Source organism: Engystomops pustulosus, chromosome 9 (genome assembly GCF_040894005.1).
Source record: "Engystomops pustulosus chromosome 9, aEngPut4.maternal, whole genome shotgun sequence".
Classification (NCBI taxonomy): Eukaryota; Metazoa; Chordata; class Amphibia; order Anura; family Leptodactylidae; genus Engystomops; species Engystomops pustulosus.
Genome location: NC_092419.1, coordinates 62,952,310 through 62,979,698, shown reverse-complemented (window position 1 = coordinate 62,979,698; position 27,389 = coordinate 62,952,310). Strand labels below are relative to the sequence as shown.

Below are 27,389 nucleotides of genomic sequence, written 5' to 3'. Positions count from 1 at the left end.
GATTCCCAGCCAGTCTCCCATGCTGGTACTTGCCAAGCCTTAAGCTGCATCGCTGCTACGATCTGAAAAGAGCACACACATTCAGCTTAGAATGGCCGTTGACAGCAGTTGTTCAATTTGAACCTTCTTCTACTATCTCATAGAGAAACTAACACAATTTTCAGGTTCAAAAAGGTCAACGGAACTTGGGATTCCCAGCCAGTCTCCCATGCTGGTACTTGCCAAGCCTTAAGCTGCATTGCTGCTGCAATCTGATAAGAGCACGCACATTCAGCTTAGAATTGCCGTTGACAGCAGCTTTTCAATTTGAACCTTCTTTTACTATCTCATAGAGAAACTAACACAATTTTCAGGTTCAAAAAGTTTAACAGAACTTGGGATTCCCAGCCAGTCTCCCATGCTGGTACTTGCCAAGCCTTAAGCTGCATCGCTGCTGCGATCTGACAAGAGCACAAACATTCAGCTTAGAATGGCCATTGACAGCAGTTGTTCAATTTGAACCTTCTTCTACTATCTTATATAGAAACTAACACAATTTTCAGGTTCAAGAAGGTCACCAGAACTTGGGATTCCAAGCCAGTCTCCCATGCTGGTACTTGCCAAGCCTTAAGCTGCATTGCTGCTGCAATCTGACAAGAGCAGGCACATTCAGCTTAGAATGGCCGTTGACAGCAGCTGTTCAATTTGAACCTTCTTTTGCTATCTCATAGAGAAACTAACACAATTTTCAGGTTCAAAAAGGTCACCAGAACTTGGGATTCCAAGACAGTCTCCCATGCTGGTACTTGCCAAGCCTTAAGCTGCATCGCTGCTGCGATCTGACAAGAGCACGCACATTCAGCTTAGAATGGCCGTTGACAGCAGCTGTTCAATTTGAAACTTCTTTTACTATCTCATAGAGAAACTAACACATTTTCAGGTTCAAAAAGGTCAACAGAACTTGGGATTCCCAGCCAGTCTCCCATGCTGGTACTTGCCAAGCCTTAAGCTGCATTGCTGCTGCGATCTGACGAGAGCAGGCACATTCAGCTTAGAATGGCCATTGACAGCAGCTGTTCGATTTGAACCTTCTTTTACTATCTCATAGAGAAACTAACACAATTTTCAGGTTCAAAAAGTTTAACAGAACTTGGGTTTCCCAGCCAGTCTCCCATGCTGGTACTTGCCAAGCCTTAAGCTGCATCGTTGCTGCGATCTGACAAGAGCACAAACATTCAGCTTAGAATGGCCGTTGACAGCAGTTGTTCAATTTGAACCTTCTTCTACTATCTCATAGTAGAAACTAACACAATTTTTAGGTTCAAAAAAGTCACCAGAACTTGAGATTCCCAGCCAGTCTCCCATGCTGGTACTTGCCAAGCCTTAAGCTGCATCGCTGCTGCGATCTGACAAGAGCACGCACATTCAGCTTAGAATGGCCGTTGACAGCAGCTGTTCAATTTGAACCTTCTTTTACTATCTCATAGAGAAACTAACACAATTTTCAGGTTCAAAAAGGGCAACGGAACTTGGGATTCCCATGCTGGTACTTGCCAAGCCTTAAGCTGCATTGCTGCTGCGATCTGGCGAGAGCAGGCACAATCAGCTTAGAATGGCCATTGACAGCAGTTGTTCAATTTGAACCTTCTTCTACTATCTTATATAGAAACTAACACAATTTTCAGGTTCAAGAAGGTCACCAGAACTTGGGATTCCAAGCCAGTCTCCCATGCTGGTACTTGCCAAGCCTTAAGCTGCATTGCTGCTGCAATCTGACAAGAGCAGGCACATTCAGCTTAGAATGGCCGTTGACAGCAGCTGTTCAATTTGAACCTTCTTTTGCTATCTCATAGAGAAACTAACACAATTTTCAGGTTCAAAAAGGTCACCAGAACTTGGGATTCCAAGACAGTCTCCCATGCTGGTACTTGCCAAGCCTTAAGCTGCATCGCTGCTGCGATCTGACAAGAGCACGCACATTCAGCTTAGAATGGCCGTTGACAGCAGCTCTTCAATTTGAAACTTCTTTTACTATCTCATAGAGAAACTAACACATTTTCAGGTTCAAAAAGGTCAACAGAACTTGGGATTCCCAGCCAGTCTCCCATGCTGGTACTTGCCAAGCCTTAAGCTGCATTGCTGCTGCGATCTGACGAGAGAAGCACATTCAGCTTAGAATGGCCGTTGACAGCAGCTGTTCAATTTGAACCTTCTTTTACTATCTCATAGAGAAACTAACACATTTTCAGGTTCAAAAAGGTCAACGGAACTTGGAATTCCCAGCCAGTCTCCCATGCTGGTACTTGCCAAGCCTTAAGTTGCATTGCTGCTGCGATTTGACGAGAGCAGGCAAATTCAGCTTAGAATGGCCGTTGACAGCAGCTGTTCAATTTGAACCTTCTTTTGCTATCTCATAGAGAAACTAACACAATTTTCAGGTTCAAAACGGTCAACGGAACTTGGAATTCCCAACCAGTCTCCCATGCTGGTACTTGCCAAGCCTTAAGCTGCATTGCTGCTGCGATCTGACGAGAGCAGGCACATTCAGCTTAGAATTGCCGTTGACAGCAGCTGTTCAATTTGAACCTTCTTTTACTATCTCATAGAGAAACTAACACAATTTTCAGGTTCAAAAAGGTCAACAGAACTTGGGATTCCCAGCCAGTCTCCCATGCTGGTACTTGCCAAGCCTTAAGCTGCATCGCTGCTGCGATCTGAAAAGAGCACACACATTCAGCTTAGAATGGCCGTTGACAGCAGTTGTTTAATTTGAACCTTCTTCTACTATCTCATAGAGAAACTAACACAATTTTCAGGTTCAAAAAGGTCACCAGAACTTGGGATTCCCAGCCAGTCTCCCATGCTGGTACTTGCCAAGCCTTAAGCTGCATCGCTGCTGCGATCTGACAAGAGCAGGCACATTCAGCTTAGAATTGCCGTTGACAGCAGCTGTTCAATTTGAACCTTCTTTTACTATCTCATAGAGAAACTAACACAATTTTCAGGTTCAAAAAGGTCAACGGAACTTGGGATTCCCAGCCAGTCTCCCATGCTGGTACTTGCCAAGCCTTAAGCTGCATTGCTGCTGTGATCTGACAAGAGCACGCACATTCAGCTTAGAATGGCCGTTGACAGCAGCATTTCAAATTGAACCTTCTTTTACTATCTCATAGAGAAACTAAAACAATTTTCAAGTTCAAAAAGGTCAACAGAACTTGGGATTCCCAGCCAGCCTCCCATGCTGGAACTTGCCAAGCCTTAAGCTGCATCGCTGCTGCGATCTGACAAGAGCACGCACATTCAGCTTAGAATGGCCATTGACAGCAGCTGTTCAATTTGAACCTTCTTTTACTATCTCATAGAGAAACTAACACAATTTTCAGGTTCAAAAAAGTCACCAGAACTTGAGATTCCCAGCCAGTCTCCCATGCTGGTACTTGCCAAGCCTTAAGCTGCATCGCTGCTGCGATCTGACAAGAGCACGCACATTCAGCTTAGAATGGCCGTTGACAGCAGCTGTTCAATTTGAACCTTCTTTTACTATCTCATAGAGAAACTAACACAATTTTCAGGTTCAAAAAGGGCAACGGAACTTGGGATTCCCATGCTGGTACTTGCCAAGCCTTAAGCTGCATTGCTGCTGCGATCTGGCGAGAGCAGGCACAATCAGCTTAGAATGGCCATTGACAGCAGTTGTTCAATTTGAACCTTCTTCTACTATCTTATATAGAAACTAACACAATTTTCAGGTTCAAGAAGGTCACCAGAACTTGGGATTCCAAGCCAGTCTCCCATGCTGGTACTTGCCAAGCCTTAAGCTGCATTGCTGCTGCAATCTGACAAGAGCAGGCACATTCAGCTTAGAATGGCCGTTGACAGCAGCTGTTCAATTTGAACCTTCTTTTGCTATCTCATAGAGAAACTAACACAATTTTCAGGTTCAAAAAGGTCACCAGAACTTGGGATTCCAAGACAGTCTCCCATGCTGGTACTTGCCAAGCCTTAAGCTGCATCGCTGCTGCGATCTGACAAGAGCACGCACATTCAGCTTAGAATGGCCGTTGACAGCAGCTGTTCAATTTGAAACTTCTTTTACTATCTCATAGAGAAACTAACACATTTTCAGGTTCAAAAAGGTCAACAGAACTTGGGATTCCCAGCCAGTCTCCCATGCTGGTACTTGCCAAGCCTTAAGCTGCATTGCTGCTGCGATCTGACGAGAGAAGCACATTCAGCTTAGAATGGCCGTTGACAGCAGCTGTTCAATTTGAACCTTCTTTTACTATCTCATAGAGAAACTAACACATTTTCAGGTTCAAAAAGGTCAACGGAACTTGGAATTCCCAGCCAGTCTCCCATGCTGGTACTTGCCAAGCCTTAAGTTGCATTGCTGCTGCGATTTGACGAGAGCAGGCAAATTCAGCTTAGAATGGCCGTTGACAGCAGCTGTTCAATTTGAACCTTCTTTTGCTATCTCATAGAGAAACTAACACAATTTTCAGGTTCAAAACGGTCAACGGAACTTGGAATTCCCAACCAGTCTCCCATGCTGGTACTTGCCAAGCCTTAAGCTGCATTGCTGCTGCGATCTGACGAGAGCAGGCACATTCAGCTTAGAATTGCCGTTGACAGCAGCTGTTCAATTTGAACCTTCTTTTACTATCTCATAGAGAAACTAACACAATTTTCAGGTTCAAAAAGGTCAACAGAACTTGGGATTCCCAGCCAGTCTCCCATGCTGGTACTTGCCAAGCCTTAAGCTGCATCGCTGCTGCGATCTGAAAAGAGCACACACATTCAGCTTAGAATGGCCGTTGACAGCAGTTGTTTAATTTGAACCTTCTTCTACTATCTCATAGAGAAACTAACACAATTTTCAGGTTCAAAAAGGTCACCAGAACTTGGGATTCCCAGCCAGTCTCCCATGCTGGTACTTGCCAAGCCTTAAGCTGCATCGCTGCTGCGATCTGACAAGAGCAGGCACATTCAGCTTAGAATTGCCGTTGACAGCAGCTGTTCAATTTGAACCTTCTTTTACTATCTCATAGAGAAACTAACACAATTTTCAGGTTCAAAAAGGTCAACGGAACTTGGGATTCCCAGCCAGTCTCCCATGCTGGTACTTGCCAAGCCTTAAGCTGCATTGCTGCTGTGATCTGACAAGAGCACGCACATTCAGCTTAGAATGGCCGTTGACAGCAGCATTTCAAATTGAACCTTCTTTTACTATCTCATAGAGAAACTAAAACAATTTTCAAGTTCAAAAAGGTCAACAGAACTTGGGATTCCCAGCCAGCCTCCCATGCTGGAACTTGCCAAGCCTTAAGCTGCATCGCTGCTGCGATCTGACAAGAGCACGCACATTCAGCTTAGAATGGCCATTGACAGCAGCTGTTCAATTTGAACCTTCTTTTACTATCTCATAGAGAAACTAACACAATTTTCAGGTTCAAAAAGGTCAACAGAACTTGGGATTCCCAGCCAGTCTCCCATGCTGGTACTTGCCAAGCCTTAAGCTGCATTGCTGCTGCGATCTGGCGAGAGCAGGCACATTCAGCTTAGAATGGCCATTGACAGCAGTTGTTCAATTTGAACCTTCTTCTACTATCTTATATAGAAACTAACACAATTTTCAGGTTCAAAAAGGTCACCAGAACTTGGGATTCCAAGCCAGTCTCCCATGCTGGTACTTGCCAAGCCTTAAGCTGCAGCGCTGCTGCGATCTGACAAGAGCACGCACATTCAGCTTAGAATGGCCATTGACAGCAGCTGTTCAATTTGAACCTTCTTTTACTATCTCATAGAGAAACTAACACATTTTCAGGTTCAAAAAGGTCAACAGAACTTGGGATTCCCAGCCAGTCTCCCATGCTGGTACTTGCCAAGCCTTAAGCTGCATTGCTGCTGCGATCTGACGAGAGCAGGCATATTCAGCTTAGAATGGCCGTTGACAGCAGCTGTTCAATTTGAACCTTCTTTTACTATCTCATAGAGAAACTAACACAATTTTCAGGTTCAAAAAGGTCAACGGAACTTGGGATTCCCAGCCAGTCTCCCATGCTGGTACTTGCCAAGCCTTAAGCTGCATTGCTGCTGCGATCTGACGAGAGCAGGCACATTCAGCTTAGAATGGCCGTTGACAGCAGCTGTTCAATTTGAACCTTCTTTTACTATCTCATAGAGAAACTAACACATTTTCAGGTTCAAAAAGGTCAACGGAACTTGGAATTCCCAGCCAGTCTCCCATGCTGGTACTTGCCAAGCCTTAAGTTGCATTGCTGCTGCGATCTGACGAGAGCAGGCAAATTCAGCTTAGAATGGCCGTTGACAGCAGTTGTTCAATTTGAACCTTCTTCTACTATCTCATAGAGAAACTAACACAATTTTCAGGTTCAAAAAAGTCACCAGAACTTGGGATTCCCAGCCAGTCTCCCATGCTGGTACTTGCCAAGCCTTAAGCTGCATCGCTGCTGCGATCTGACAAGAGCACGCACATTCAGCTTAGAATGGCCGTTGACAGCAGCTGTTCAATTTGAACCTTCTTTTACTATCTCATAGAGAAACTAACACAATTTTCAGGTTCAAAAAGGTCAACGGAACTTGGGATTCCCAGCCAGTCTCCCATGCTGGCACTTGCCAAGCCTTAAGCTGCATTGCTGCTGCAATCTGACAAGAGCAGGCACATTCAGCTTAGAATGGCCGTTGACAGCAGCTGTTCAATTTGAACCTTCTTTTGCTATCTCATAGAGAAACTAACACAATTTTCAGGTTCAAAAAGGTCACCAGAACTTGGGATTCCAAGCCAGTCTCCCATGCTGGTACTTGCCAAGCCTTAAGCTGCAGCGCTGCTGCGATCTGACAAGAGCACGCACATTCAGCTTAGAATGGCCGTTGACAGCAGCTGTTCAATTTGAACCTTCTTTTACTATCTCATAGAGAAACTAACACATTTTCAGGTTCAAAAAGGTCAACAGAACTTGGGATTCCCAGCCAGTCTCCCATGCTGGTACTTGCCAAGCCTTAAGCTGCATTGCTGCTGCGATCTGACGAGAGCAGGCATATTCAGCTTAGAATGGCCGTTGACAGCAGCTGTTCAATTTGAACCTTCTTTTACTATCTCATAGAGAAACTAACACAATTTTCAGGTTCAAAAAGGTCAACGGAACTTGGGATTCCCAGCCAGTCTCCCATGCTGGTACTTGCCAAGCCTTAAGCTGCATTGCTGCTGCGATCTGACGAGAGCAGGCACATTCAGCTTAGAATGGCCGTTGACAGCAGCTGTTCAATTTGAACCTTCTTTTACTATCTCATAGAGAAACTAACACATTTTCAGGTTCAAAAAGGTCAACGGAACTTGGAATTCCCAGCCAGTCTCCCATGCTGGTACTTGCCAAGCCTTAAGTTGCATTGCTGCTGCGATCTGACGAGAGCAGGCAAATTCAGCTTAGAATGGCCGGTGACAGCAGTTGTTCAATTTGAACCTTCTTCTACTATCTCATAGAGAAACTAACACAATTTTCAGGTTCAAAAAAGTCACCAGAACTTGGGATTCCCAGCCAGTCTCCCATGCTGGTACTTGCCAAGCCTTAAGCTGCATCGCTGCTGCGATCTGACAAGAGCACGCACATTCAGCTTAGAATGGCCGTTGACAGCAGCTGTTCAATTTGAACCTTCTTTTACTATCTCATAGAGAAACTAACACAATTTTCAGGTTCAAAAAGGTCAACGGAACTTGGGATTCCCAGCCAGTCTCCCATGCTGGCACTTGCCAAGCCTTAAGCTGCATTGCTGCTGCGATCTGACAAGAGCAGGCACATTCAGCTTAGAATGGCCGTTGACAGCAGCATTTCAAATTGAACCTTCTTTTACTATCTCATAGAGAAACTAAAACATTTTTCAAGTTCAAAAAGGTCAACAGAACTTGGGATTCCCAGCCAGTCTCCCATGCTGGTACTTGCCAAACCTTAAGCTGCATTGCTGCTGCGATCTGACGAGAGCAGGCACATTCAGCTTAGAATGGCCATTGACAGCAGTTGTTCAATTTGAACCTTCTTCTACTATCTCATATAGAAACTAACACAATTTTCAGGTTCAAAAAGGTCACCAGAACTTGGGATTCCAAGCCAGTCTCCCATGCTGGTACTTGCCAAGCCTTAAGCTGCATCGCTGCTGCGATCTGGCAAGAGCTCGCACATTCAGCTTAGAATGGCCATTGACAGCAGTTGTTCAATTTGAACCTTCTTCTACCCTCTTATATAGAAACTAACACAATTTTCGGGTTCAAAAAGGTCACCAGAACTTGGGATTCCAAGCCAGTCTCCCATGCTGGTACTTGCCAAGCCTTAAGCTGCATTGCTGCTGCAATCTGACAAGAGCAGGCACATTCAGCTTAGAATGACCGTTGACAGCAGCTGTTCAATTTGAACCTTCTTTTGCTATCTCATAGAGAAACTAACACAATTTTCAGGTTCAAAAAGGTCACCAGAACTTGGGATTCCAAGCCAGTCTCCCATGCTGGTACTTGCCAAGCCTTAAGCTGCATCGCTGCTGCGATCTGACAAGAGCAGGCACATTCAGCTTAGAATGGCCGTTGACAGCAGCTGTTCAATTTGAACCTTCTTTTACTATCTCATAGAGAAACTAACACATTTTAAGGTTCAAAAAGGTCAACAGAACTTGGGATTCCCAGCCAGTCTCCCATGCTGGTACTTGCCAAGCCTTAAGCTGCATTGCTGCTGCGATCTGACGAGAGCAGGCACATTCAGCTTAGAATGGCCGTTGACAGCAGCTGTTCAATTTGAACCTTCTTTTACTATCTCATAGAGAAACTAACACAATTTTCAGGTTCAAAAAGGTCAACGGAACTTGGGATTCCCAGCCAGTCTCCCATGCTGGTACTTGCCAAGCCTTAAGCTGCATTGCTGCTGCGATCTGACGAGAGCACGCACATTCAGCTTAGAATGGCCGTTGACAGCAGCTGTTCAATTTGAACCTTCTTTTACTATCTCATAGAGAAACTAACACAATTTTCAGGTTCAAAAAGGTCAACAGAACTTGGGATTCCCAGCCAGTCTCCCATGCTGGTACTTGCCAAGCCTTAAGCTGCATCGCTGCTGCGATCTGACAAGAGCACACACATTCAGCTTAGAATGGCAGTTGACAGCAGTTGTTCAATTTGAACCTTCTTCTTCTATCTCATAGAGAAACTAACACAATTTTCAGGTTCAAAAAAGTCACCAGAACTTGGGATTCCAGCCAGTCTCCCATGCTGGTACTTGCCAAGCCTTAAGCTGCATTGCTGCTGCAATCTGACAAGAGCAGGCACATTCAGCTTAGAATGGCCGTTGACAGCAGCTGTTCAATTTGAACCTTCTTTTGCTATCTCATAGAGAAACTAACACAATTTTCAGGTTCAAAAAGGTCACCAGAACTTGGGATTCCCAGCCAGTCTCCCATGCTGGTACTTGCCAAGCCTTAAGCTGCATCGCTGCTGCGATCTGACAAGAGCACGCACATTCAGCTTAGAATGGCCGTTGACAGCAGCTGTTCAATTTGAACCTTCTTTTACTATCTCATAGAGAAACTAACACATTTTCAGGTTCAAAAAGGTCAACAGAACTTGGGATTCCCAGCCAGTCTCCCATGCTGGTACTTGCCAAGCCTTAAGCTGCATTGCTGCTGCGATCTGACGAGAGCAGGCATATTCAGCTTAGAATGGCCGTTGACAGCAGGTGTTCAATTTGAACCTTCTTTTACTATCTCATAGAGAAACTAACACAATTTTCAGGTTCAAAAAGGTCAACGGAACTTGGGATTCCCAGCCAGTCTCCCATGCTGGTACTTGCCAAGCCTTAAGCTGCATTGCTGCTGCGATCTGACGAGAGCAGGCACATTCAGCTTAGAATGGCCGTTGACAGCAGCTGTTCAATTTGAACCTTCTTTTACTATCTCATAGAGAAACTAACACATTTTCAGGTTCAAAAAGGTCAACGGAACTTGGGATTCCCAGCCAGTCTCCCATGCTGGTACTTGCCAAGCCTTAAGCTGCATCGCTGCTGCGATCTGAAAAGAGCACACACATTCAGCTTAGAATGGCCGTTGACAGCAGTTGTTCAATTTGAACCTTCTTCTACTATCTCATAGAGAAACTAACACAATTTTCAGGTTCAAAAAGGTCACCAGAACTTGGGATTCCCAGCCAGTCTCCCATGCTGGTACTTGCCAAGCCTTAAGCTGCATCGCAGCTGCGATCTGACAAGAGCACGCACATTCAGCTTAGAATGGCCGTTGACAGCAGCTTTTCAATTTGAACCTTCTTTTACTATCTCATACAGAAACTAACACAATTTTCAGGTTCAAAAAGGTCAACGGAACTTGGGATTCCCAGCCAGTCTCCCATGCTGGTACTTGCCAAGCCTTAAGCTGCATTGCTGCTGCGATCTGACGAGAGCAGGCACATTCAGCTAAGAATGGCCATTGACAGCAGCTGTTCAATTTGAACCTTCTTTTACTATCTCATAGAGAAACTAACACAATTTTCAGGTTCAAAAAGGTCAACAGAACTTGGGATTCCCAGCCAGTCTCCCATGCTGGTACTTGCCAAGCCTTAAGCTGCATCGCTGCTGCGATCTGACAAGAGCACACACATTCAGCTTAGAATGGCCGTTGACAGCAGTTGTTCAATTTGAACCTTCTTTTACTATCTCATAGAGAAACTAACACAATTTTCAGGTTCAAAAAAGTCACCAGAACTTGGGATTCCCAGCCAGTCTCCCATGCTGGTACTTGCCAAGCCTTAAGCTGCATCGCTGCTGCGATCTGACAAGAGCACGCACATTCAGCTTAGAATGGCCGTTGACACCAGATGTTCAATTTGAACCTTCTTTTACTATCTCATAGAGAAACTAACACAATTTTCAGGTTCAAAAAGGTCAACGGAACTTGGGATTCCCAGCCAGTCTCCCATGCTGGTACATGCCAAGCCTTAAGCTGCATTGCTGCTGCGATCTGACAAGAGCAGGCACATTCAGCTTAGAATGGCCGTTGACAGCAGCATTTCAAATTGAACCTTCTTTTACTATCTCATAGAGAAACTAAAACAATTTTCAAGTTCAAAAAGGTCAACAGAACTTGGGATTCCCAGCCAGTCTCCCATGCTGGAACTTGCCAAGCCTTAAGCTGCATCGCTGCTGCGATCTGACAAGAGCACGCACATTCAGCTTAGAATGGCCGTTGACAGCAGCTGTTCAATTTGAACCTTCTTTTACTATCTCATAGAGAAACTAACACAATTTTCAGGTTCAAAAAGGTCAACGGAACTTGGGATTCCCAGCCAGTCTCCCATGCTGGTACTTGCCAAACCTTAAGCTGCATTGCTGCTGCGATCTGACGAGAGCAGGCACATTCAGCTTAGAATGGCCATTGACAGCAGTTGTTCAATTTGAACCTTCTTCTACTATCTCATATAGAAACTAACACAATTTTCAGGTTCAAAAAGGTCACCAGAACTTGGGATTCCAAGCCAGTCTCCCATGCTGGTACTTGCCAAGCCTTAAGCTGCATCGCTGCTGCGATCTGGCAAGAGCACGCACATTCAGCTTAGAATGGCCGTTGACAGCAGCTGTTCAATTTGAACCTTCTTTTACTATCTCATAGAGAAACTAACACAATTTTCAGGTTCAAAAAGGGCAACGGAACTTGGGATTCCCAGCCAGTCTCCCATGCTGGTACTTGCCAAGCCTTAAGCTGCATTGCTGCTGCGATCTGTCGAGAGCAGGCACATTCAGCTTAGAATGGTCATTGACAGCAGTTGTTCAATTTGAACCTTCTTCTACCATCTTATATAGAAACTAACACAATTTTCAGGTTCAAAAAGGTCACCAGAAGTTGGGATTCCAAGCCAGTCTCCCATGCTGGTACTTGCCAAGCCTTAAGCTGCATTGCTGCTGCAATCTGACAAGAGCAGGCACATTCAGCTTAGAATGGCCGTTGACAGCAGCTGTTCAATTTGAACCTTCTTTTGCTATCTCATAGAGAAACTAACACAATTTTCAGGTTCAAAAAGGTCACCAGAACTTGGGATTCCAAGCCAGTCTCCCATGCTGGTACTTGCCAAGCCTTAAGCTGCATTGCTGCTGCGATCTGACAAGAGCACGCACATTCAGCTTAGAACGGCCGTTGACAGCAGCTGTTCAATTTGAACCTTCTTTTACTATCTCATAGAGAAACTAACACATTTTCAGGTTCAAAAAGGTCAACAGAACTTGGGATTCCCAGCCAGTCTCCCATGCTGGTACTTGCCAAGCCTTAAGCTGCATTGCTGCTGCGATCTGACGAGAGCAGGCACATTCAGCTTAGAATGGCCGTTGACAGCAGTTGTTCAATTTGAACCTTCTTTTACTATCTCATAGAGAAACTAACACAATTTTCAGGTTCAAAAAGGACAACGGAACTTGGGATTCCCAGCCAGTCTCCCATGCTGGTACTTGCCAAGCCTTAAGCTGCATTGCTGCTACGATCTGACGAGAGCACGCACATTCAGCTTAGAATGGCCGTTGACAGCAGCTGTTCAATTTGAACCTTCTTTTACTATCTCATAGAGAAACTAACACAATTTTCAGGTTCAAAAAGGTTAACAGAACTTGGGATTCCCAGCCAGTCTCCCATGCTGGTACTTGCCAAGCCTTAAGCTGCATCGCTGCTGCGATCTGACAAGAGCACGCACATTCAGCTTAGAATGGCCGTTGACAGCAGTTGTTCAATTTGAACCTTCTTCTACTATCTCATAGAGAAACTAACACAATTTTCAGGTTCAAAAAAGTCACCAGAACTTGGGTTTCCCAGCCAGTCTCCCATGCTGGTACTTGCCAAGCCTTAAGCTGCATCGCTGCTGCGATCTGACAAGAGCACGCACATTCAGCTTAGAATGGCCGTTGACAGCAGTTGTTCAATTTGAACCTTCTTCTACTATCTCATAGAGAAACTAACACAATTTTCAGGTTCAAAAAAGTCACCAGAACTTGGGATTCCCAGCCAGTCTCCCATGCTGGTACTTGCCAAGCCTTAAGCTGCATCGCTGCTGCGATCTCACAAGAGCACGCACATTCAGCTTAGAATGGCCGTTGACAGCAGCTGTTCAATTTGAACCTTCTCTTACTATCTCATAGAGAAACTAACACAATTTTCAGGTTCAAAAAGGTAACGGAACTTGGGATTCCCAGCCAGTCTCCCATGCTGGTACTTGCCAAGCCTTAAGCTGCATTGCTGCTGCGATCTGACAAGAGCAGGCACATTCAGCTTAGAATGGCCGTTGACAGCAGCGTTTCAAATTGAACCTTCTTTTACTATCTCATAGAGAAACTAAAACAATTTTCAAGTTCAAAAAGGTCAACAGAACTTGGGATTCCCAGCCAGTCTCCCATGCTGGTACTTGCCAAGCCTTAAGCTGCATTGCTGCTGCGATCTGACGAGAGCAGGCACATTCAGCTTAGAATGGCCATTGACAGCAGTTGTTCAATTTGAACCTTCTTCTACTATCTCATATAGAAACTAACACAATTTTCAGGTTCAAAAAGGTCACCAGAACTTGGGATTCCAAGCCAGTCTCCCATGCTGGTACTTGCCAAGACTTAAGCTGCATCGCTGCTGCGATCTGACAAGAGCACGCACATTCAGCTTAGAATGGCCGTTGACAGCAGCTGTTCAATTTGAACCTTCTTTTACTATCTCATAGAGAAACTAACACATTTTCAGGTTCAAAAAGGTCAACAGAACTTGGGATTCCCAGCCAGTCTCCCATGCTGGTACTTGCCAAGCCTTAAGCTGCATTGCTGCTGCGATCAAACGAGAGCAGGCACATTCAGCTTAGAATGGCCGTTGACAGCAGTTGTTCAATTTGAACCTTCTTTTACTATCTCATAAAGAAACTAACACAATTTTCAGGTTCAAAAAGGTCAACAGAACTTGGGATTCCCAGCCAGTCTCCCATGCTGGTACTTGCCAAGCCTTAAGCTGCATTGCTGCTGCGATCTGACGAGAGCACGCACATTCAGCTTAGAATGGCCGTTGACAGCAGCTGTTCAATTTGAACCTTCTTTTACTATCTCATAGAGAAACTAACACAATTTTCAGGTTCAAAAAGGTCAACAGAACTTGGGATTCCCAGCCAGTCTCCCATGCTGGTACTTGCCAAGCCTTAAGCTGCATCGCTGCTGCGATCTGACAAGAGCACACACATTCAGCTTAGAATGGCCGTTGACAGCAGTTGTTCAATTTGAACCTTCTTCTACTATCTCATAGAGAAACTAACACAATTTTCAGGTTCAAAAAAGTCACCAGAACTTGGGATTCCCAGCCAGTCTCCCATGCTGGTACTTGCCAAGCCTTAAGCTGCATCGCTGCTGCGATCTGACAAGAGCAGGCACATTCAGCTTAGAATGGCCGTTGACAACAGCATTTCAATTTGAACCTTCTTTTACTATCTCATAGAGAAACTAACACAATTTTCAGGTTCATAAAGGTCAACAGAACTTGGGATTCCCAGCCAGTCTCCCATGCTGGTACTTGCCAAGCCTTAAGCTGCATTGCTGCTTCGATCTGACAAGAGCAGGCACATTCAGCTTAGAATGGCCGTTGACAGCAGCTGTTCAATTTGAACCTTCTTTTGCTATCTCATAGAGAAACTAACACAATTTTCAGGTTCAAAAAGGGCAACGGAACTTGGGATTCCCAGCCAGTCTCCCATGCTGGTACTTGCCAAGCCTTAAGCTGCATTGCTGCTGCGATCTGGCGAGAGCAGGCACATTCAGCTTAGAATGGCCATTGACAGCAGTTGTTCAATTTGAACCTTCTTCTACTATCTTATATAGAAACTAACACAATTTTCAGGTTCAAAAAGGTCACCAGAACTTGGGATTCCAAGCCAGTCTCCCATGCTGGTACTTGCCAAGCCTTAAGCTGCATTGCTGCTGCGATCTGTCGAGAGCAGGCACATTCAGCTTAGAATGGCCGTTGACAGCAGCTGTTCAATTTGAACCTTCTTTTACTATCTCATAGAGAAACTAACACATTTTTCAGGTTCAAAAAGGTCAACGGAACTTGGGATTCCCAGCCAGTCTCCCATGCTGGTACTTGCCAAGCCTTAAGCTGCATTGCTGCTGCGATCTGACTAGAGCAGGCACCTTCAGCTTAGAATGGCCATTGACAGCAGTTGTTCAATTTGAACCTTCTTCTACTATCTCATATAGAAACTAACACAATTTTCAGGTTCAAAAAGGTCACCAGAACTTGGGATTCCAAGCCAGTCTCCCATGCTGGTACTTGCCAAGCCTTAAGCTGCATTGCTGCTGCGATCTGACAAGAGCACGCACATTCAGCTTAGAATGGCCGTTGACAGCAGCTGTTCAATTTGAACCTTCTTTTACTATCTCATAGAGAAACTAACACATTTTCAGGTTCAAAAAGGTCAACAGAACTTGGGATTCCCAGCCAGTCTCCCATGCTGGTACTTGCCAAGCCTTAAGCTGCATTGCTGCTGCGATCTGACGAGAGCAGGCACATTCAGCTTAGAATGGCCGTTGACAGCAGCTGTTCAATTTGAACCTTCTTTTACTATCTCATAGAGAAACTAACACAATTTTCAGGTTCAAAAAGGTCAACGGAACTTGGGATTCCCAGCCAGTCTCCCATGCTGGTACTTGCCAAGCCTTAAGCTGCATTGCTGCTGCGATCTGACGAGAGCAGCGCATTCAGCTTAGAATGGCCGTTGACAGCAGCTGTTCAATTTGAACCTTCTTTTACTATCTCATAGAGAAACTAACACATTTTCAGGTTCAAAAAGGTCAACGGAACTTGGAATTCCCAGCCAGTCTCCCATGCTGGTACTTGCCAAGCCTTAAGTTGCATTGCTGCTGCGATCTGACGAGAGCAGGCACATTCAGCTTAGAATTGCCGTTGACAGCAGCTATTCAATTTGAACCTTCTTTTACTATCTCATAGAGAAACTAACACAATTTTCAGGTTCAAAAAGGTCAACGGAACTTGGGATTCCCAGCCAGTCTCCCATGCTGGTACTTGCCAAGCCTTAAGCTGCATTGCTGCTGCGATCTGACGAGAGCAGGCACATTCAGCTTAGAATGGCCATTGACAGCAGCTGTTCAATTTGAACCTTCTTTTGCTATCTCATAGAGAAACTAACACAATTTTCAGGTTCAAAAAGGTCACCAGAACTTGGGATTCCAAGCCAGTCTCCCATGCTGGTACTTGCCAAGCCTTAAGCTGCATCGCTGCTGCGATCTGACAAGAGCACGCACATTCAGCTTAGAATGGCCGATGACAGCAGCTGTTCAATTTGAACCTTCTTTTACTATCTCATAGAGAAACTAACACATTTTCAGGTTCAAAAAGGTCAACAGAACTTGGGATTCCCAGCCAGTCTCCCATTCTGGTACTTGCCAAGCCTTAAGCTGCATTGCTGCTGCGATCTGACGAGAGCAGGCACATTCAGCTTAGAATGGCCGTTGACAGCAGCTGTTCAATTTGAACCTTCTTTTACTATCTCATAGAGAAACTAACACAATTTTCAGGTTCAAAAAAGTCACCAGAACTTGGGATTCCCAGCCAGTCTCCCATGCTGGTACTTGCCAAGCCTTAAGCTGCATCGCTGCTGCGATCTGACAAGAGCACGCACATTCAGCTTAGAATGGCCGTTGCCAGCAGCTGTTCAATTTGAACCTTCTTTTACTATCTCATAGAGAAACTAACACAATTTTCAGGTTCAAAAAGGTCAACGGAACTTGGGATTCCCAGCCAGTCTCCCATGCTGGTACTTGCAAAGCCTTAAGCTGCATTTCTGCTGCGATCTGACGAGAGCAGGCACATTCAGCTTAGAATGGCCGTTGACAGCAGCTGTTCAGTTTGAACCTTCTTTTACTATCTCATAGAGAAACTAACACAATTTTCAGGTTCAAAAAGGTCAACGGAACTTGGGATTCCCAGCCAGTCTCCCATGCTGGTACTTGCCAAGCCTTAAGCTGCATCGCTGCTGCGATCTGACAAGAGCACACACATTCAGCTTAGAATGGCCGTTGACAGCAGTTGTTCAATTTGAACCTTCTTCTTCTATCTCATAGAGAAACTAACACAATTTTCAGGTTCAAAAAAGTCACCAGAACTTGGGATTCCAGCCAGTCTCCCATGCTGGTACTTGCCAAGCCTTAAGCTGCATTGCTGCTGCAATCTGACAAGAGCAGGCACATTCAGCTTAGAATGGCCGTTGACAGCAGCTGTTCAATTTGAACCTTCTTTTGCTATCTCATAGAGAAACTAACACAATTTTCAGGTTCAAAAAGGTCACCAGAACTTGGGATTCCCAGCCAGTCTCCCATGCTGGTAATTGCCAAGCCTTAAGCTGCATCGCTGCTGCGATCTGACAAGAGCACGCACATTCAGCTTAGAATGGCCGTTGACAGCAGCTGTTCAATTTGAACCTTCTTTTACTATCTCATAGAGAAACTAACACATTTTCAGGTTCAAAAAGGTCAACAGAACTTGGGATTCCCAGCCAGTCTCCCATGCTGGTACTTGCCAAGCCTTAAGCTGCATTGCTGCTGCGATCTGACGAGAGCAGGCATATTCAGCTTAGAATGGCCGTTGACAGCAGCTGTTCAATTTGAACCTTCTTTTACTATCTCATAGAGAAACTAACACAATTTTCAGGTTCAAAAAGGTCAACGGAACTTGGGATTCCCAGCCAGTCTCCCATGCTGGTACTTGCCAAGCCTTAAGCTGCATTGCTGCTGCGATCTGACGAGAGCACACACATTCAGCTTAGAATGGCCGGTGACAGCAGTTGTTCAATTTGAACCTTCTTCTACTATCTCATAGAGAAACTAACACAATTTTCAGGTTCAAAAAGGTCACCAGAACTTGGGATTCCCAGCCAGTCTCCCATGCTGGTACTTGCCAAGCCTTAAGCTGCATCGCTGCTGCGATCTGACAAGAGCACGCACATTCAGCTTAGAATGGCCGTTGACAGCAGCTGTTCAATTTGAACCTTCTTTTGCTATCTCATAGAGAAACTAACACAATTTTCAGGTTCAAAAAGGTCACCAGAACTTGGGATTCCCAGCCAGTCTCCCATGCTGGTACTTGCCAAGCCTTAAGCTGCATCGCTGCTGCGATCTGACAAGAGCACGCACATTCAGCTTAGAATGGCCGTTGACAGCAGCTGTTCAATTTGAACCTTCTTTTACTATCTCATAGAGAAACTAACACATTTTCAGGTTCAAAAAGGTCAACAGAACTTGGGATTCCCAGCCAGTCTCCCATGCTGGTACTTGCCAAGCCTTAAGCTGCATTGCTGCTGCGATCTGACGAGAGCAGGCATATTCAGCTTAGAATGGCCGTTGACAGCAGCTGTTCAATTTGAACCTTCTTTTACTATCTCATAGAGAAACTAACACAATTTTCAGGTTCAAAAAGGTCAACGGAACTTGGGATTCCCAGCCAGTCTCCCATGCTGGTACTTGCCAAGCCTTAAGCTGCATTGCTGCTGCGATCTGACGAGAGCAGGCATATTCAGCTTAGAATGGCCGTTGACAGCAGCTGTTCAATTTGAACCTTCTTTTACTATCTCATAGAGAAACTAACACAATTTTCAGGTTCAAAAAGGTCAACGGAACTTGGGATTCCCAGCCAGTCTCCCATGCTGGTACTTGCCAAGCCTTAAGCTGCATTGCTGCTGCGATCTGACGAGAGCACACACATTCAGCTTAGAATGGCCGGTGACAGCAGTTGTTCAATTTGAACCTTCTTCTACTATCTCATAGAGAAACTAACACAATTTTCAGGTTCAAAAAGGTCACCAGAACTTGGGATTCCCAGCCAGTCTCCCATGCTGGTACTTGCCAAGCCTTAAGCTGCATCGCTGCTGCGATCTGACAAGAGCACGCACATTCAGCTTAGAATGGCCGTTGACAGCAGCTTTTCAATTTGAACCTTCTTTTACTATCTCATACAGAAACTAACACAATTTTCAGGTTCAAAAAGGTCAACGGAACTTGGGATTCCCAGCCAGTCTCCCATGCTGGTACTTGCCAAGCCTTAAGCTGCATTGCTGCTGCGATCTGACGAGAGCAGGCACATTCAGCTTAGAATGGCCATTGACAGCAGCTGTTCAATTTGAACCTTCTTTTACTATCTCATAGAGAAACTAACACAATTTTCAGGTTCAAAAAGGTCAACAGAACTTGGGATTCCCAGCCAGTCTCCCATGCTGGTACTTGCCAAGCCTTAAGCTGCATCGCTGCTGCGATCTGACAAGAGCACACACATTCAGCTTAGAATGGCCGTTGACAGCAGTTGTTCAATTTGAACCTTCTTTTACTATCTCATAGAGAAACTAACACAATTTTCAGGTTCAAAAAAGTCACCAGAACTTGGGATTCCCAGCCAGTCTCCCATGCTGGTACTTGCCAAGCCTTAAGCTGCATCGCTGCTGCGATCTGACAAGAGCACGCACATTCAGCTTAGAATGGCCGTTGACACCAGCTGTTCAATTTGAACCTTCTTTTACTATCTCATAGAGAAACTAACACAATTTTCAGGTTCAAAAAGGTCAACGGAACTTGGGATTCCCAGCCAGTCTCCCATGCTGGTACATGCCAAGCCTTAAGCTGCATTGCTGCTGCGATCTGACAAGAGCAGGCACATTCAGCTTAGAATGGCCGTTGACAGCAGCATTTCAAATTGAACCTTCTTTTACTATCTCATAGAGAAACTAAAACAATTTTCAAGTTCAAAAAGGTCAACAGAACTTGGGATTCCCAGCCAGTCTCCCATGCTGGAACTTGCCAAGCCTTAAGCTGCATCGCTGCTGCGATCTGACAAGAGCACGCACATTCAGCTTAGAATGGCCGTTGACAGCAGCTGTTCAATTTGAACCTTCTTTTACTATCTCATAGAGAAACTAACACAATTTTCAGGTTCAAAAAGGTCAACGGAACTTGGGATTCCCAGCCAGTCTCCCATGCTGGTACTTGCCAAACCTTAAGCTGCATTGCTGCTGCGATCTGACGAGAGCAGGCACATTCAGCTTAGAATGGCCATTGACAGCAGTTGTTCAATTTGAACCTTCTTCTACTATCTCATATAGAAACTAACACAATTTTCAGGTTCAAAAAGGTCACCAGAACTTGGGATTCCAAGCCAGTCTCCCATGCTGGTACTTGCCAAGCCTTAAGCTGCATCGCTGCTGCGATCTGGCAAGAGCACGCACATTCAGCTTAGAATGGCCGTTGACAGCAGCTGTTTAATTTGAACCTTCTTTTACTATCTCATAGAGAAACTAACACAATTTTCAGGTTCAAAAAGGGCAACGGAACTTGGGATTCCCAGCCAGTCTCCCATGCTGGTACTTGCCAAGCCTTAAGCTGCATTGCTGCTGCGATCTGTCGAGAGCAGGCACATTCAGCTTAGAATGGTCATTGACAGCAGTTGTTCAATTTGAACCTTCTTCTACCATCTTATATAGAAACTAACACAATTTTCAGGTTCAAAAAGGTCACCAGAAGTTGGGATTCCAAGCCAGTCTCCCATGCTGGTACTTGCCAAGCCTTAAGCTGCATTGCTGCTGCAATCTGACAAGAGCAGGCACATTCAGCTTAGAATGGCCGTTGACAGCAGCTGTTCAATTTGAACCTTCTTTTGCTATCTCATAGAGAAACTAACACAATTTTCAGGTTCAAAAAGGTCACCAGAACTTGGGATTCCAAGCCAGTCTCCCATGCTGGTACTTGCCAAGCCTTAAGCTGCATTGCTGCTGCGATCTGACAAGAGCACGCACATTCAGCTTAGAATGGCCGTTGACAGCAGCTGTTCAATTTGAACCTTCTTTTACTATCTCATAGAGAAACTAACACATTTTCAGGTTCAAAAAGGTCAACAGAACTTGGGATTCCCAGCCAGTCTCCCATGCTGGTACTTGCCAAGCCTTAAGCTGCATTGCTGCTGCGATCTGACGAGAGCAGGCACATTCAGCTTAGAATGGCCGTTGACAGCAGTTGTTCAATTTGAACCTTCTTTTACTATCTCATAGAGAAACTAACACAATTTTCAGGTTCAAAAAGGACAACGGAACTTGGGATTCCCAGCCAGTCTCCCATGCTGGTACTTGCCAAGCCTTAAGCTGCATTGCTGCTACGATCTGACGAGAGCACGCACATTCAGCTTAGAATGGCCGTTGACAGCAGCTGTTCAATTTGAACCTTCTTTTACTATCTCATAGAGAAACTAACACAATTTTCAGGTTCAAAAAGGTTAACTGAACTTGGGATTCCCAGCCAGTCTCCCATGCTGGTACTTGCCAAGCCTTAAGCTGCATCGCTGCTGCGATCTGACAAGAGCACGCACATTCAGCTTAGAATGGCCGTTGACAGCAGTTGTTCAATTTGAACCTTCTTCTACTATCTCATAGAGAAACTAACACAATTTTCAGGTTCAAAAAAGTCACCAGAACTTGGGATTCCCAGCCAGTCTCCCATGCTGGTACTTGCCAAGCCTTAAGCTGCATCGCTGCTGCGATCTGACAAGAGCACGCACATTCAGCTTAGAATGGCCGTTGACAGCAGTTGTTCAATTTGAACCTTCTTCTACTATCTCATAGAGAAACTAACACAATTTTCAGGTTCAAAAAAGTCACCAGAACTTGGGATTCCCAGCCAGTCTCCCATGCTGGTACTTGCCAAGCCTTAAGCTGCATCGCTGCTGCGATCTCACAAGAGCACGCACATTCAGCTTAGAATGGCCGTTGACAGCAGCTGTTCAATTTGAACCTTCTTTTACTATCTCATAGAGAAACTAACACAATTTTCAGGTTCAAAAAGGTCAACGGAACTTGGGATTCCCAGCCAGTCTCCCATGCTGGTACTTGCCAAGCCTTAAGCTGCATTGCTGCTGCGATCTGACAAGAGCAGGCACATTCAGCTTAGAATGGCCGTTGACAGCAGCGTTTCAAATTGAACCTTCTTTTACTATCTCATAGAGAAACTAAAACAATTTTCAAGTTCAAAAAGGTCAACAGAACTTGGGATTCCCAGCCAGTCTCCCATGCTGGAACTTGCCAAGCCTTAAGCTGCATCGCTGCTGCGATCTGACAAGAGCACGCACATTCAGCTTAGAATGGCCGTTGACAGCAGCTGTTCAATTTGAACCTTCTTTTACTATCTCATAGAGAAACTAACACAATTTTCAGGTTCAAAAAGGTCAACGGAACTTGGGATTCCCAGCCAGTCTCCCATGCTGGAACTTGCCAAGCCTTAAGCTGCATCGCTGCTGCGATCTGACGAGAGCAGGCACATTCAGCTTAGAATGGCCGTTGAAAGCAGCTGTTCAATTTGAACCTTCTTTTGCTATCTCATAGAGAAACTAACACAATTTTCAGGTTCAAAAAGGTCAACGGAACTTGGGATTCCCAGCCAGTCTCCCATGCTGGTACTTGCCAAGCCTTAAGCTGCATTGCTGCTGCGATCTGACGAGAGCAGGCACATTCAGCTTAGAATGGCCATTGACAGCAGTTGTTCAATTTGAACCTTCTTCTACTATCTCATATAGAAACTAACACAATTTTCAGGTTCAAAAAGGTCACCAGAACTTGGGATTCCAAGCCAGTCTCCCATGCTGGTACTTGCCAAGACTTAAGCTGCATCGCTGCTGCGATCTGACAAGAGCACGCACATTCAGCTTAGAATGGCCGTTGACAGCAGCTGTTCAATTTGAACCTTCTTTTACTATCTCATAGAGAAACTAACACATTTTCAGGTTCAAAAAGGTCAACAGAACTTGGGATTCCCAGCCAGTCTCCCATGCTGGTACTTGCCAAGCCTTAAGCTGCATTGCTGCTGCGATCAAACGAGAGCAGGCACATTCAGCTTAGAATGGCCGTTGACAGCAGTTGTTCAATTTGAACCTTCTTTTACTATCTCATAAAGAAACTAACACAATTTTCAGGTTCAAAAAGGTCAACAGAACTTGGGATTCCCAGCCAGTCTCCCATGCTGGTACTTGCCAAGCCTTAAGCTGCATTGCTGCTGCGATCTGACGAGAGCACGCACATTCAGCTTAGAATGGCCGTTGACAGCAGCTGTTCAATTTGAACCTTCTTTTACTATCTCATAGAGAAACTAACACAATTTTCAGGTTCAAAAAGGTCTACAGAACTTGGGATTCCCAGCCAGTCTCCCATGCTGGTACTTGCCAAGCCTTAAGCTGCATCGCTGCTGCGATCTGACAAGAGCACACACATTCAGCTTAGAATGGCCGTTGACAGGAGTTGTTCAATTTGAACCTTCTTCTACTATCTCATAGAGAAACTAACACAATTTTCAGGTTCAAAAAAGTCACCAGAACTTGGGATTCCCAGCCAGTCTCCCATGCTGGTACTTGCCAAGCCTTAAGCTGCATCGCTGCTGCGATCTGACAAGAGCAGGCACATTCAGCTTAGAATGGCCGTTGACAACAGCATTTCAATTTGAACCTTCTTTTACTATCTCATAGAGAAACTAACACAATTTTCAGGTTCATAAAGGTCAACAGAACTTGGGATTCCCAGCCAGTCTCCCATGCTGGTACTTGCCAAGCCTTAAGCTGCATTGCTGCTTCGATCTGACAAGAGCAGGCACATTCAGCTTAGAATGGCCGTTGACAGCAGCTGTTCAATTTGAACCTTCTTTTGCTATCTCATAGAGAAACTAACACAATTTTCAGGTTCAAAAAGGGCAACGGAACTTGGGATTCCCAGCCAGTCTCCCATGCTGGTACTTGCCAAGCCTTAAGCTGCATTGCTGCTGCGATCTGGCGAGAGCAGGCACATTCAGCTTAGAATGGCCATTGACAGCAGTTGTTCAATTTGAACCTTCTTCTACTATCTTATATAGAAACTAACACAATTTTCAGGTTCAAAAAGGTCACCAGAACTTGGGATTCCAAGCCAGTCTCCCATGCTGGTACTTGCCAAGCCTTAAGCTGCATTGCTGCTGCGATCTGACGAGAGCAGGCACATTCAGCTTAGAATGGCCGTTGACAGCAGCTGTTCAATTTGAACCTTCTTTTACTATCTCATAGAGAAACTAACACAATTTTCAGGTTCAAAAAGGTCAACGGAACTTGGGATTCCCAGCCAGTCTCCCATGCTGGTACTTGCCAAGCCTTAAGCTGCATTGCTGCTGCGATCTGACTAGAGCAGGCACCTTCAGCTTAGAATGGCCATTGACAGCAGTTGTTCAATTTGAACCTTCTTCTACTATCTCATATAGAAACTAACACAATTTTCAGGTTCAAAAAGGTCACCAGAACTTGGGATTCCAAGCCAGTCTCCCATGCTGGTACTTGCCAAGCCTTAAGCTGCATTGCTGCTGCGATCTGACAAGAGCACGCACATTCAGCTTAGAATGGCCGTTGACAGCAGCTGTTCAATTTGAACCTTCTTTTACTATCTCATAGAGAAACTAACACATTTTCAGGTTCAAAAAGGTCAACAGAACTTGGGATTCCCAGCCAGTCTCCCATGCTGGTACTTGCCAAGCCTTAAGCTGCATTGCTGCTGCGATCTGACGAGAGCAGGCACATTCAGCTTAGAATGGCCGTTGACAGCAGCTGTTCAATTTGAACCTTCTTTTACTATCTCATAGAGAAACTAACACAATTTTCAGGTTCAAAAAGGTCAACGGAACTTGGGATTCCCAGCCAGTCTCCCATGCTGGTACTTGCCAAGCCTTAAGCTGCATTGCTGCTGCGATCTGACGAGAGCAGCGCATTCAGCTTAGAATGGCCGTTGACAGCAGCTGTTCAATTTGAACCTTCTTTTACTATCTCATAGAGAAAGTAACACATTTTCAGGTTCAAAAAGGTCAACGGAACTTGGAATTCCCAGCCAGTCTCCCATGCTGGTACTTGCCAAGCCTTAAGTTGCATTGCTGCTGCGATCTGACGAGAGCAGGCACATTCAGCTTAGAATTGCCGTTGACAGCAGCTATTCAATTTGAACCTTCTTTTACTATCTCATAGAGAAACTAACACAATTTTCAGGTTCAAAAAGGTCAACGGAACTTGGGATTCCCAGCCAGTCTCCCATGCTGGTACTTGCCAAGCCTTAAGCTGCATTGCTGCTGCGATCTGACGAGAGCAGGCACATTCAGCTTAGAATGGCCATTGACAGCAGCTGTTCAATTTGAACCTTCTTTTGCTATCTCATAGAGAAACTAACACAATTTTCAGGTTCAAAAAGGTCACCAGAACTTGGGATTCCAAGCCAGTCTCCCATGCTGGTACTTGCCAAGCCTTAAGCTGCATCGCTGCTGCGATCTGACAAGAGCACGCACATTCAGCTTAGAATGGCCGATGACAGCAGCTGTTCAATTTGAACCTTCTTTTACTATCTCATAGAGAAACTAACACATTTTCAGGTTCAAAAAGGTCAACAGAACTTGGGATTCCCAGCCAGTCTCCCATGCTGGTACTTGCCAAGCCTTAAGCTGCATTGCTGCTGCGATCTGACGAGAGCAGGCACATTCAGCTTAGAATGGCCGTTGACAGCAGCTGTTCAATTTGAACCTTCTTTTACTATCTCATAGAGAAACTAACACAATTTTCAGGTTCAAAAAAGTCACCAGAACTTGGGATTCCCAGCCAGTCTCCCATGCTGGTACTTGCCAAGCCTTAAGCTGCATCGCTGCTGCGATCTGACAAGAGCACGCACATTCAGCTTAGAATGGCCGTTGCCAGCAGCTGTTCAATTTGAACCTTCTTTTACTATCTCATAGAGAAACTAACACAATTTTCAGGTTCAAAAAGGTCAACGGAACTTGGGATTCCCAGCCAGTCTCCCATGCTGGTACTTGCCAAGCCTTAAGCTGCATCGCTGCTGCGATCTGACAAGAGCACACACATTCAGCTTAGAATGGCCGTTGACAGCAGTTGTTCAATTTGAACCTTCTTCTTCTATCTCATAGAGAAACTAACACAATTTTCAGGTTCAAAAAAGTCACCAGAACTTGGGATTCCAGCCAGTCTCCCATGCTGGTACTTGCCAAGCCTTAAGCTGAATTGCTGCTGCAATCTGACAAGAGCAGGCACATTCAGCTTAGAATGGCCGTTGACAGCAGCTGTTCAATTTGAACCTTCTTTTGCTATCTCATAGAGAAACTAACACAATTTTCAGGTTCAAAAAGGTCACCAGAACTTGGGATTCCCAGCCAGTCTCCCATGCTGGTACTTGCCAAGCCTTAAGCTGCATCGCTGCTGCGATCTGACAAGAGCACGCACATTCAGCTTAGAATGGCCGTTGACAGCAGCTGTTCAATTTGAACCTTCTTTTACTATCTCATAGAGAAACTAACACATTTTCAGGTTCAAAAAGGTCAACAGAACTTGGGATTCCCAGCCAGTCTCCCATGCTGGTACTTGCCAAGCCTTAAGCTGCATTGCTGCTGCGATCTGACGAGAGCAGGCATATTCAGCTTAGAATGGCCGTTGACAGCAGCTGTTCAATTTGAACCTTCTTTTACTATCTCATAGAGAAACTAACACAATTTTCAGGTTCAAAAAGGTCAACGGAACTTGGGATTCCCAGCCAGTCTCCCATGCTGGTACTTGCCAAGCCTTAAGCTGCATTGCTGCTGCGATCTGACGAGAGCAGGCACATTCAGCTTAGAATGGCCGTTGACAGCAGCTGTTCAATTTGAACCTTCTTTTACTATCTCATAGAGAAACTAACACATTTTCAGGTTCAAAAAGGTCAACGGAACTTGGGATTCCCAGCCAGTCTCCCATGCTGGTACTTGCCAAGCCTTAAGCTGCATCGCTGCTGCGATCTGAAAAGAGCACACACATTTAGCTTAGAATGGCCGTTGACAGCAGTTGTTCAATTTGAACCTTCTTCTACTATCTCATAGAGAAACTAACACAATTTTCAGGTTCAAAAAGGTCACCAGAACTTGGGATTCCCAGCCAGTCTCCCATGCTGGTACTTGCCAAGCCTTAAGCTGCATCGCTGCTGCGATCTGACAAGAGCACGCACATTCAGCTTAGAATGGCCGTTGACAGCAGCTTTTCAATTTGAACCTTCTTTTACTATCTCATACAGAAACTAACACAATTTTCAGGTTCAAAAAGGTCAACGGAACTTGGGATTCCCAGCCAGTCTCCCATGCTGGTACTTGCCAAGCCTTAAGCTGCATTTCTGCTGCGATCTGACGAGAGCAGGCACATTCAGCTTAGAATGGCCATTGACAGCAGCTGTTCAATTTGAACCTTCTTTTACTATCTCATAGAGAAACTAACACAATTTTCAGGTTCAAAAAGGTCAACAGAACTTGGGATTCCCAGCCAGTCTCCCATGCTGGTACTTGCCAAGCCTT

The 27,389-nt window shown here is 45.1% G+C and overlaps 55 pseudogenes; all 55 read right to left on the bottom strand.

Moving 5' to 3' along the window:
• Positions 1–928: 928 nt before the first annotated feature.
• Positions 929–1,047, bottom strand: LOC140083702 (5S ribosomal RNA; annotated as a pseudogene).
• A 1,379-nt stretch (positions 1,048–2,426) lies between these two features.
• On the bottom strand, positions 2,427–2,545 carry LOC140084788 (5S ribosomal RNA; annotated as a pseudogene).
• A 1,945-nt stretch (positions 2,546–4,490) lies between these two features.
• LOC140084787 (5S ribosomal RNA) lies at positions 4,491–4,609 on the bottom strand (annotated as a pseudogene).
• Positions 4,610–5,435: 826 nt separating this feature from the next.
• LOC140094063 (5S ribosomal RNA) lies at positions 5,436–5,554 on the bottom strand (annotated as a pseudogene).
• A 258-nt stretch (positions 5,555–5,812) lies between these two features.
• LOC140082237 (5S ribosomal RNA) lies at positions 5,813–5,931 on the bottom strand (annotated as a pseudogene).
• Positions 5,932–6,001: 70 nt separating this feature from the next.
• On the bottom strand, positions 6,002–6,120 carry LOC140091293 (5S ribosomal RNA; annotated as a pseudogene).
• Positions 6,121–6,189: 69 nt separating this feature from the next.
• LOC140093453 (5S ribosomal RNA) lies at positions 6,190–6,308 on the bottom strand (annotated as a pseudogene).
• A 636-nt stretch (positions 6,309–6,944) lies between these two features.
• LOC140082236 (5S ribosomal RNA) lies at positions 6,945–7,063 on the bottom strand (annotated as a pseudogene).
• Positions 7,064–7,133: 70 nt separating this feature from the next.
• Positions 7,134–7,252, bottom strand: LOC140091281 (5S ribosomal RNA; annotated as a pseudogene).
• A 447-nt stretch (positions 7,253–7,699) lies between these two features.
• Positions 7,700–7,818, bottom strand: LOC140098012 (5S ribosomal RNA; annotated as a pseudogene).
• A 70-nt stretch (positions 7,819–7,888) lies between these two features.
• Positions 7,889–8,007, bottom strand: LOC140092523 (5S ribosomal RNA; annotated as a pseudogene).
• Positions 8,008–8,643: 636 nt separating this feature from the next.
• Positions 8,644–8,762, bottom strand: LOC140079091 (5S ribosomal RNA; annotated as a pseudogene).
• Positions 8,763–8,832: 70 nt separating this feature from the next.
• On the bottom strand, positions 8,833–8,951 carry LOC140087314 (5S ribosomal RNA; annotated as a pseudogene).
• Positions 8,952–9,586: 635 nt separating this feature from the next.
• Positions 9,587–9,705, bottom strand: LOC140082235 (5S ribosomal RNA; annotated as a pseudogene).
• Positions 9,706–9,775: 70 nt separating this feature from the next.
• On the bottom strand, positions 9,776–9,894 carry LOC140091269 (5S ribosomal RNA; annotated as a pseudogene).
• Positions 9,895–10,341: 447 nt separating this feature from the next.
• Positions 10,342–10,460, bottom strand: LOC140084726 (5S ribosomal RNA; annotated as a pseudogene).
• A 448-nt stretch (positions 10,461–10,908) lies between these two features.
• LOC140094645 (5S ribosomal RNA) lies at positions 10,909–11,027 on the bottom strand (annotated as a pseudogene).
• A 259-nt stretch (positions 11,028–11,286) lies between these two features.
• LOC140091183 (5S ribosomal RNA) lies at positions 11,287–11,405 on the bottom strand (annotated as a pseudogene).
• An 825-nt stretch (positions 11,406–12,230) lies between these two features.
• LOC140079090 (5S ribosomal RNA) lies at positions 12,231–12,349 on the bottom strand (annotated as a pseudogene).
• Positions 12,350–12,419: 70 nt separating this feature from the next.
• Positions 12,420–12,538, bottom strand: LOC140098571 (5S ribosomal RNA; annotated as a pseudogene).
• An 825-nt stretch (positions 12,539–13,363) lies between these two features.
• LOC140083700 (5S ribosomal RNA) lies at positions 13,364–13,482 on the bottom strand (annotated as a pseudogene).
• A 258-nt stretch (positions 13,483–13,740) lies between these two features.
• Positions 13,741–13,859, bottom strand: LOC140083376 (5S ribosomal RNA; annotated as a pseudogene).
• Positions 13,860–13,929: 70 nt separating this feature from the next.
• Positions 13,930–14,048, bottom strand: LOC140089882 (5S ribosomal RNA; annotated as a pseudogene).
• A 637-nt stretch (positions 14,049–14,685) lies between these two features.
• LOC140096891 (5S ribosomal RNA) lies at positions 14,686–14,804 on the bottom strand (annotated as a pseudogene).
• A 259-nt stretch (positions 14,805–15,063) lies between these two features.
• Positions 15,064–15,182, bottom strand: LOC140096595 (5S ribosomal RNA; annotated as a pseudogene).
• A 258-nt stretch (positions 15,183–15,440) lies between these two features.
• Positions 15,441–15,559, bottom strand: LOC140079089 (5S ribosomal RNA; annotated as a pseudogene).
• Positions 15,560–15,629: 70 nt separating this feature from the next.
• Positions 15,630–15,747, bottom strand: LOC140092248 (5S ribosomal RNA; annotated as a pseudogene).
• A 69-nt stretch (positions 15,748–15,816) lies between these two features.
• On the bottom strand, positions 15,817–15,935 carry LOC140092444 (5S ribosomal RNA; annotated as a pseudogene).
• Positions 15,936–16,005: 70 nt separating this feature from the next.
• Positions 16,006–16,124, bottom strand: LOC140082639 (5S ribosomal RNA; annotated as a pseudogene).
• A 258-nt stretch (positions 16,125–16,382) lies between these two features.
• Positions 16,383–16,501, bottom strand: LOC140084797 (5S ribosomal RNA; annotated as a pseudogene).
• Positions 16,502–16,760: 259 nt separating this feature from the next.
• LOC140096516 (5S ribosomal RNA) lies at positions 16,761–16,879 on the bottom strand (annotated as a pseudogene).
• A 635-nt stretch (positions 16,880–17,514) lies between these two features.
• LOC140082234 (5S ribosomal RNA) lies at positions 17,515–17,633 on the bottom strand (annotated as a pseudogene).
• A 636-nt stretch (positions 17,634–18,269) lies between these two features.
• Positions 18,270–18,388, bottom strand: LOC140082233 (5S ribosomal RNA; annotated as a pseudogene).
• Positions 18,389–18,458: 70 nt separating this feature from the next.
• Positions 18,459–18,577, bottom strand: LOC140081575 (5S ribosomal RNA; annotated as a pseudogene).
• Positions 18,578–19,025: 448 nt separating this feature from the next.
• Positions 19,026–19,144, bottom strand: LOC140082638 (5S ribosomal RNA; annotated as a pseudogene).
• Positions 19,145–19,592: 448 nt separating this feature from the next.
• On the bottom strand, positions 19,593–19,711 carry LOC140094644 (5S ribosomal RNA; annotated as a pseudogene).
• A 259-nt stretch (positions 19,712–19,970) lies between these two features.
• Positions 19,971–20,089, bottom strand: LOC140091181 (5S ribosomal RNA; annotated as a pseudogene).
• Positions 20,090–20,914: 825 nt separating this feature from the next.
• LOC140079088 (5S ribosomal RNA) lies at positions 20,915–21,033 on the bottom strand (annotated as a pseudogene).
• A 70-nt stretch (positions 21,034–21,103) lies between these two features.
• On the bottom strand, positions 21,104–21,222 carry LOC140098570 (5S ribosomal RNA; annotated as a pseudogene).
• Positions 21,223–21,859: 637 nt separating this feature from the next.
• On the bottom strand, positions 21,860–21,978 carry LOC140088848 (5S ribosomal RNA; annotated as a pseudogene).
• A 259-nt stretch (positions 21,979–22,237) lies between these two features.
• On the bottom strand, positions 22,238–22,356 carry LOC140095100 (5S ribosomal RNA; annotated as a pseudogene).
• Positions 22,357–22,426: 70 nt separating this feature from the next.
• Positions 22,427–22,545, bottom strand: LOC140082637 (5S ribosomal RNA; annotated as a pseudogene).
• A 258-nt stretch (positions 22,546–22,803) lies between these two features.
• LOC140083375 (5S ribosomal RNA) lies at positions 22,804–22,922 on the bottom strand (annotated as a pseudogene).
• Positions 22,923–22,992: 70 nt separating this feature from the next.
• LOC140089881 (5S ribosomal RNA) lies at positions 22,993–23,111 on the bottom strand (annotated as a pseudogene).
• A 637-nt stretch (positions 23,112–23,748) lies between these two features.
• LOC140096890 (5S ribosomal RNA) lies at positions 23,749–23,867 on the bottom strand (annotated as a pseudogene).
• A 70-nt stretch (positions 23,868–23,937) lies between these two features.
• LOC140097960 (5S ribosomal RNA) lies at positions 23,938–24,056 on the bottom strand (annotated as a pseudogene).
• Positions 24,057–24,126: 70 nt separating this feature from the next.
• LOC140096594 (5S ribosomal RNA) lies at positions 24,127–24,245 on the bottom strand (annotated as a pseudogene).
• A 258-nt stretch (positions 24,246–24,503) lies between these two features.
• LOC140079087 (5S ribosomal RNA) lies at positions 24,504–24,622 on the bottom strand (annotated as a pseudogene).
• A 70-nt stretch (positions 24,623–24,692) lies between these two features.
• On the bottom strand, positions 24,693–24,810 carry LOC140092247 (5S ribosomal RNA; annotated as a pseudogene).
• A 69-nt stretch (positions 24,811–24,879) lies between these two features.
• On the bottom strand, positions 24,880–24,998 carry LOC140092443 (5S ribosomal RNA; annotated as a pseudogene).
• A 70-nt stretch (positions 24,999–25,068) lies between these two features.
• On the bottom strand, positions 25,069–25,187 carry LOC140082636 (5S ribosomal RNA; annotated as a pseudogene).
• A 258-nt stretch (positions 25,188–25,445) lies between these two features.
• LOC140079085 (5S ribosomal RNA) lies at positions 25,446–25,564 on the bottom strand (annotated as a pseudogene).
• An 824-nt stretch (positions 25,565–26,388) lies between these two features.
• On the bottom strand, positions 26,389–26,507 carry LOC140082231 (5S ribosomal RNA; annotated as a pseudogene).
• Positions 26,508–26,577: 70 nt separating this feature from the next.
• LOC140091257 (5S ribosomal RNA) lies at positions 26,578–26,696 on the bottom strand (annotated as a pseudogene).
• A 447-nt stretch (positions 26,697–27,143) lies between these two features.
• LOC140087495 (5S ribosomal RNA) lies at positions 27,144–27,262 on the bottom strand (annotated as a pseudogene).
• Positions 27,263–27,389: the final 127 nt, after the last annotated feature.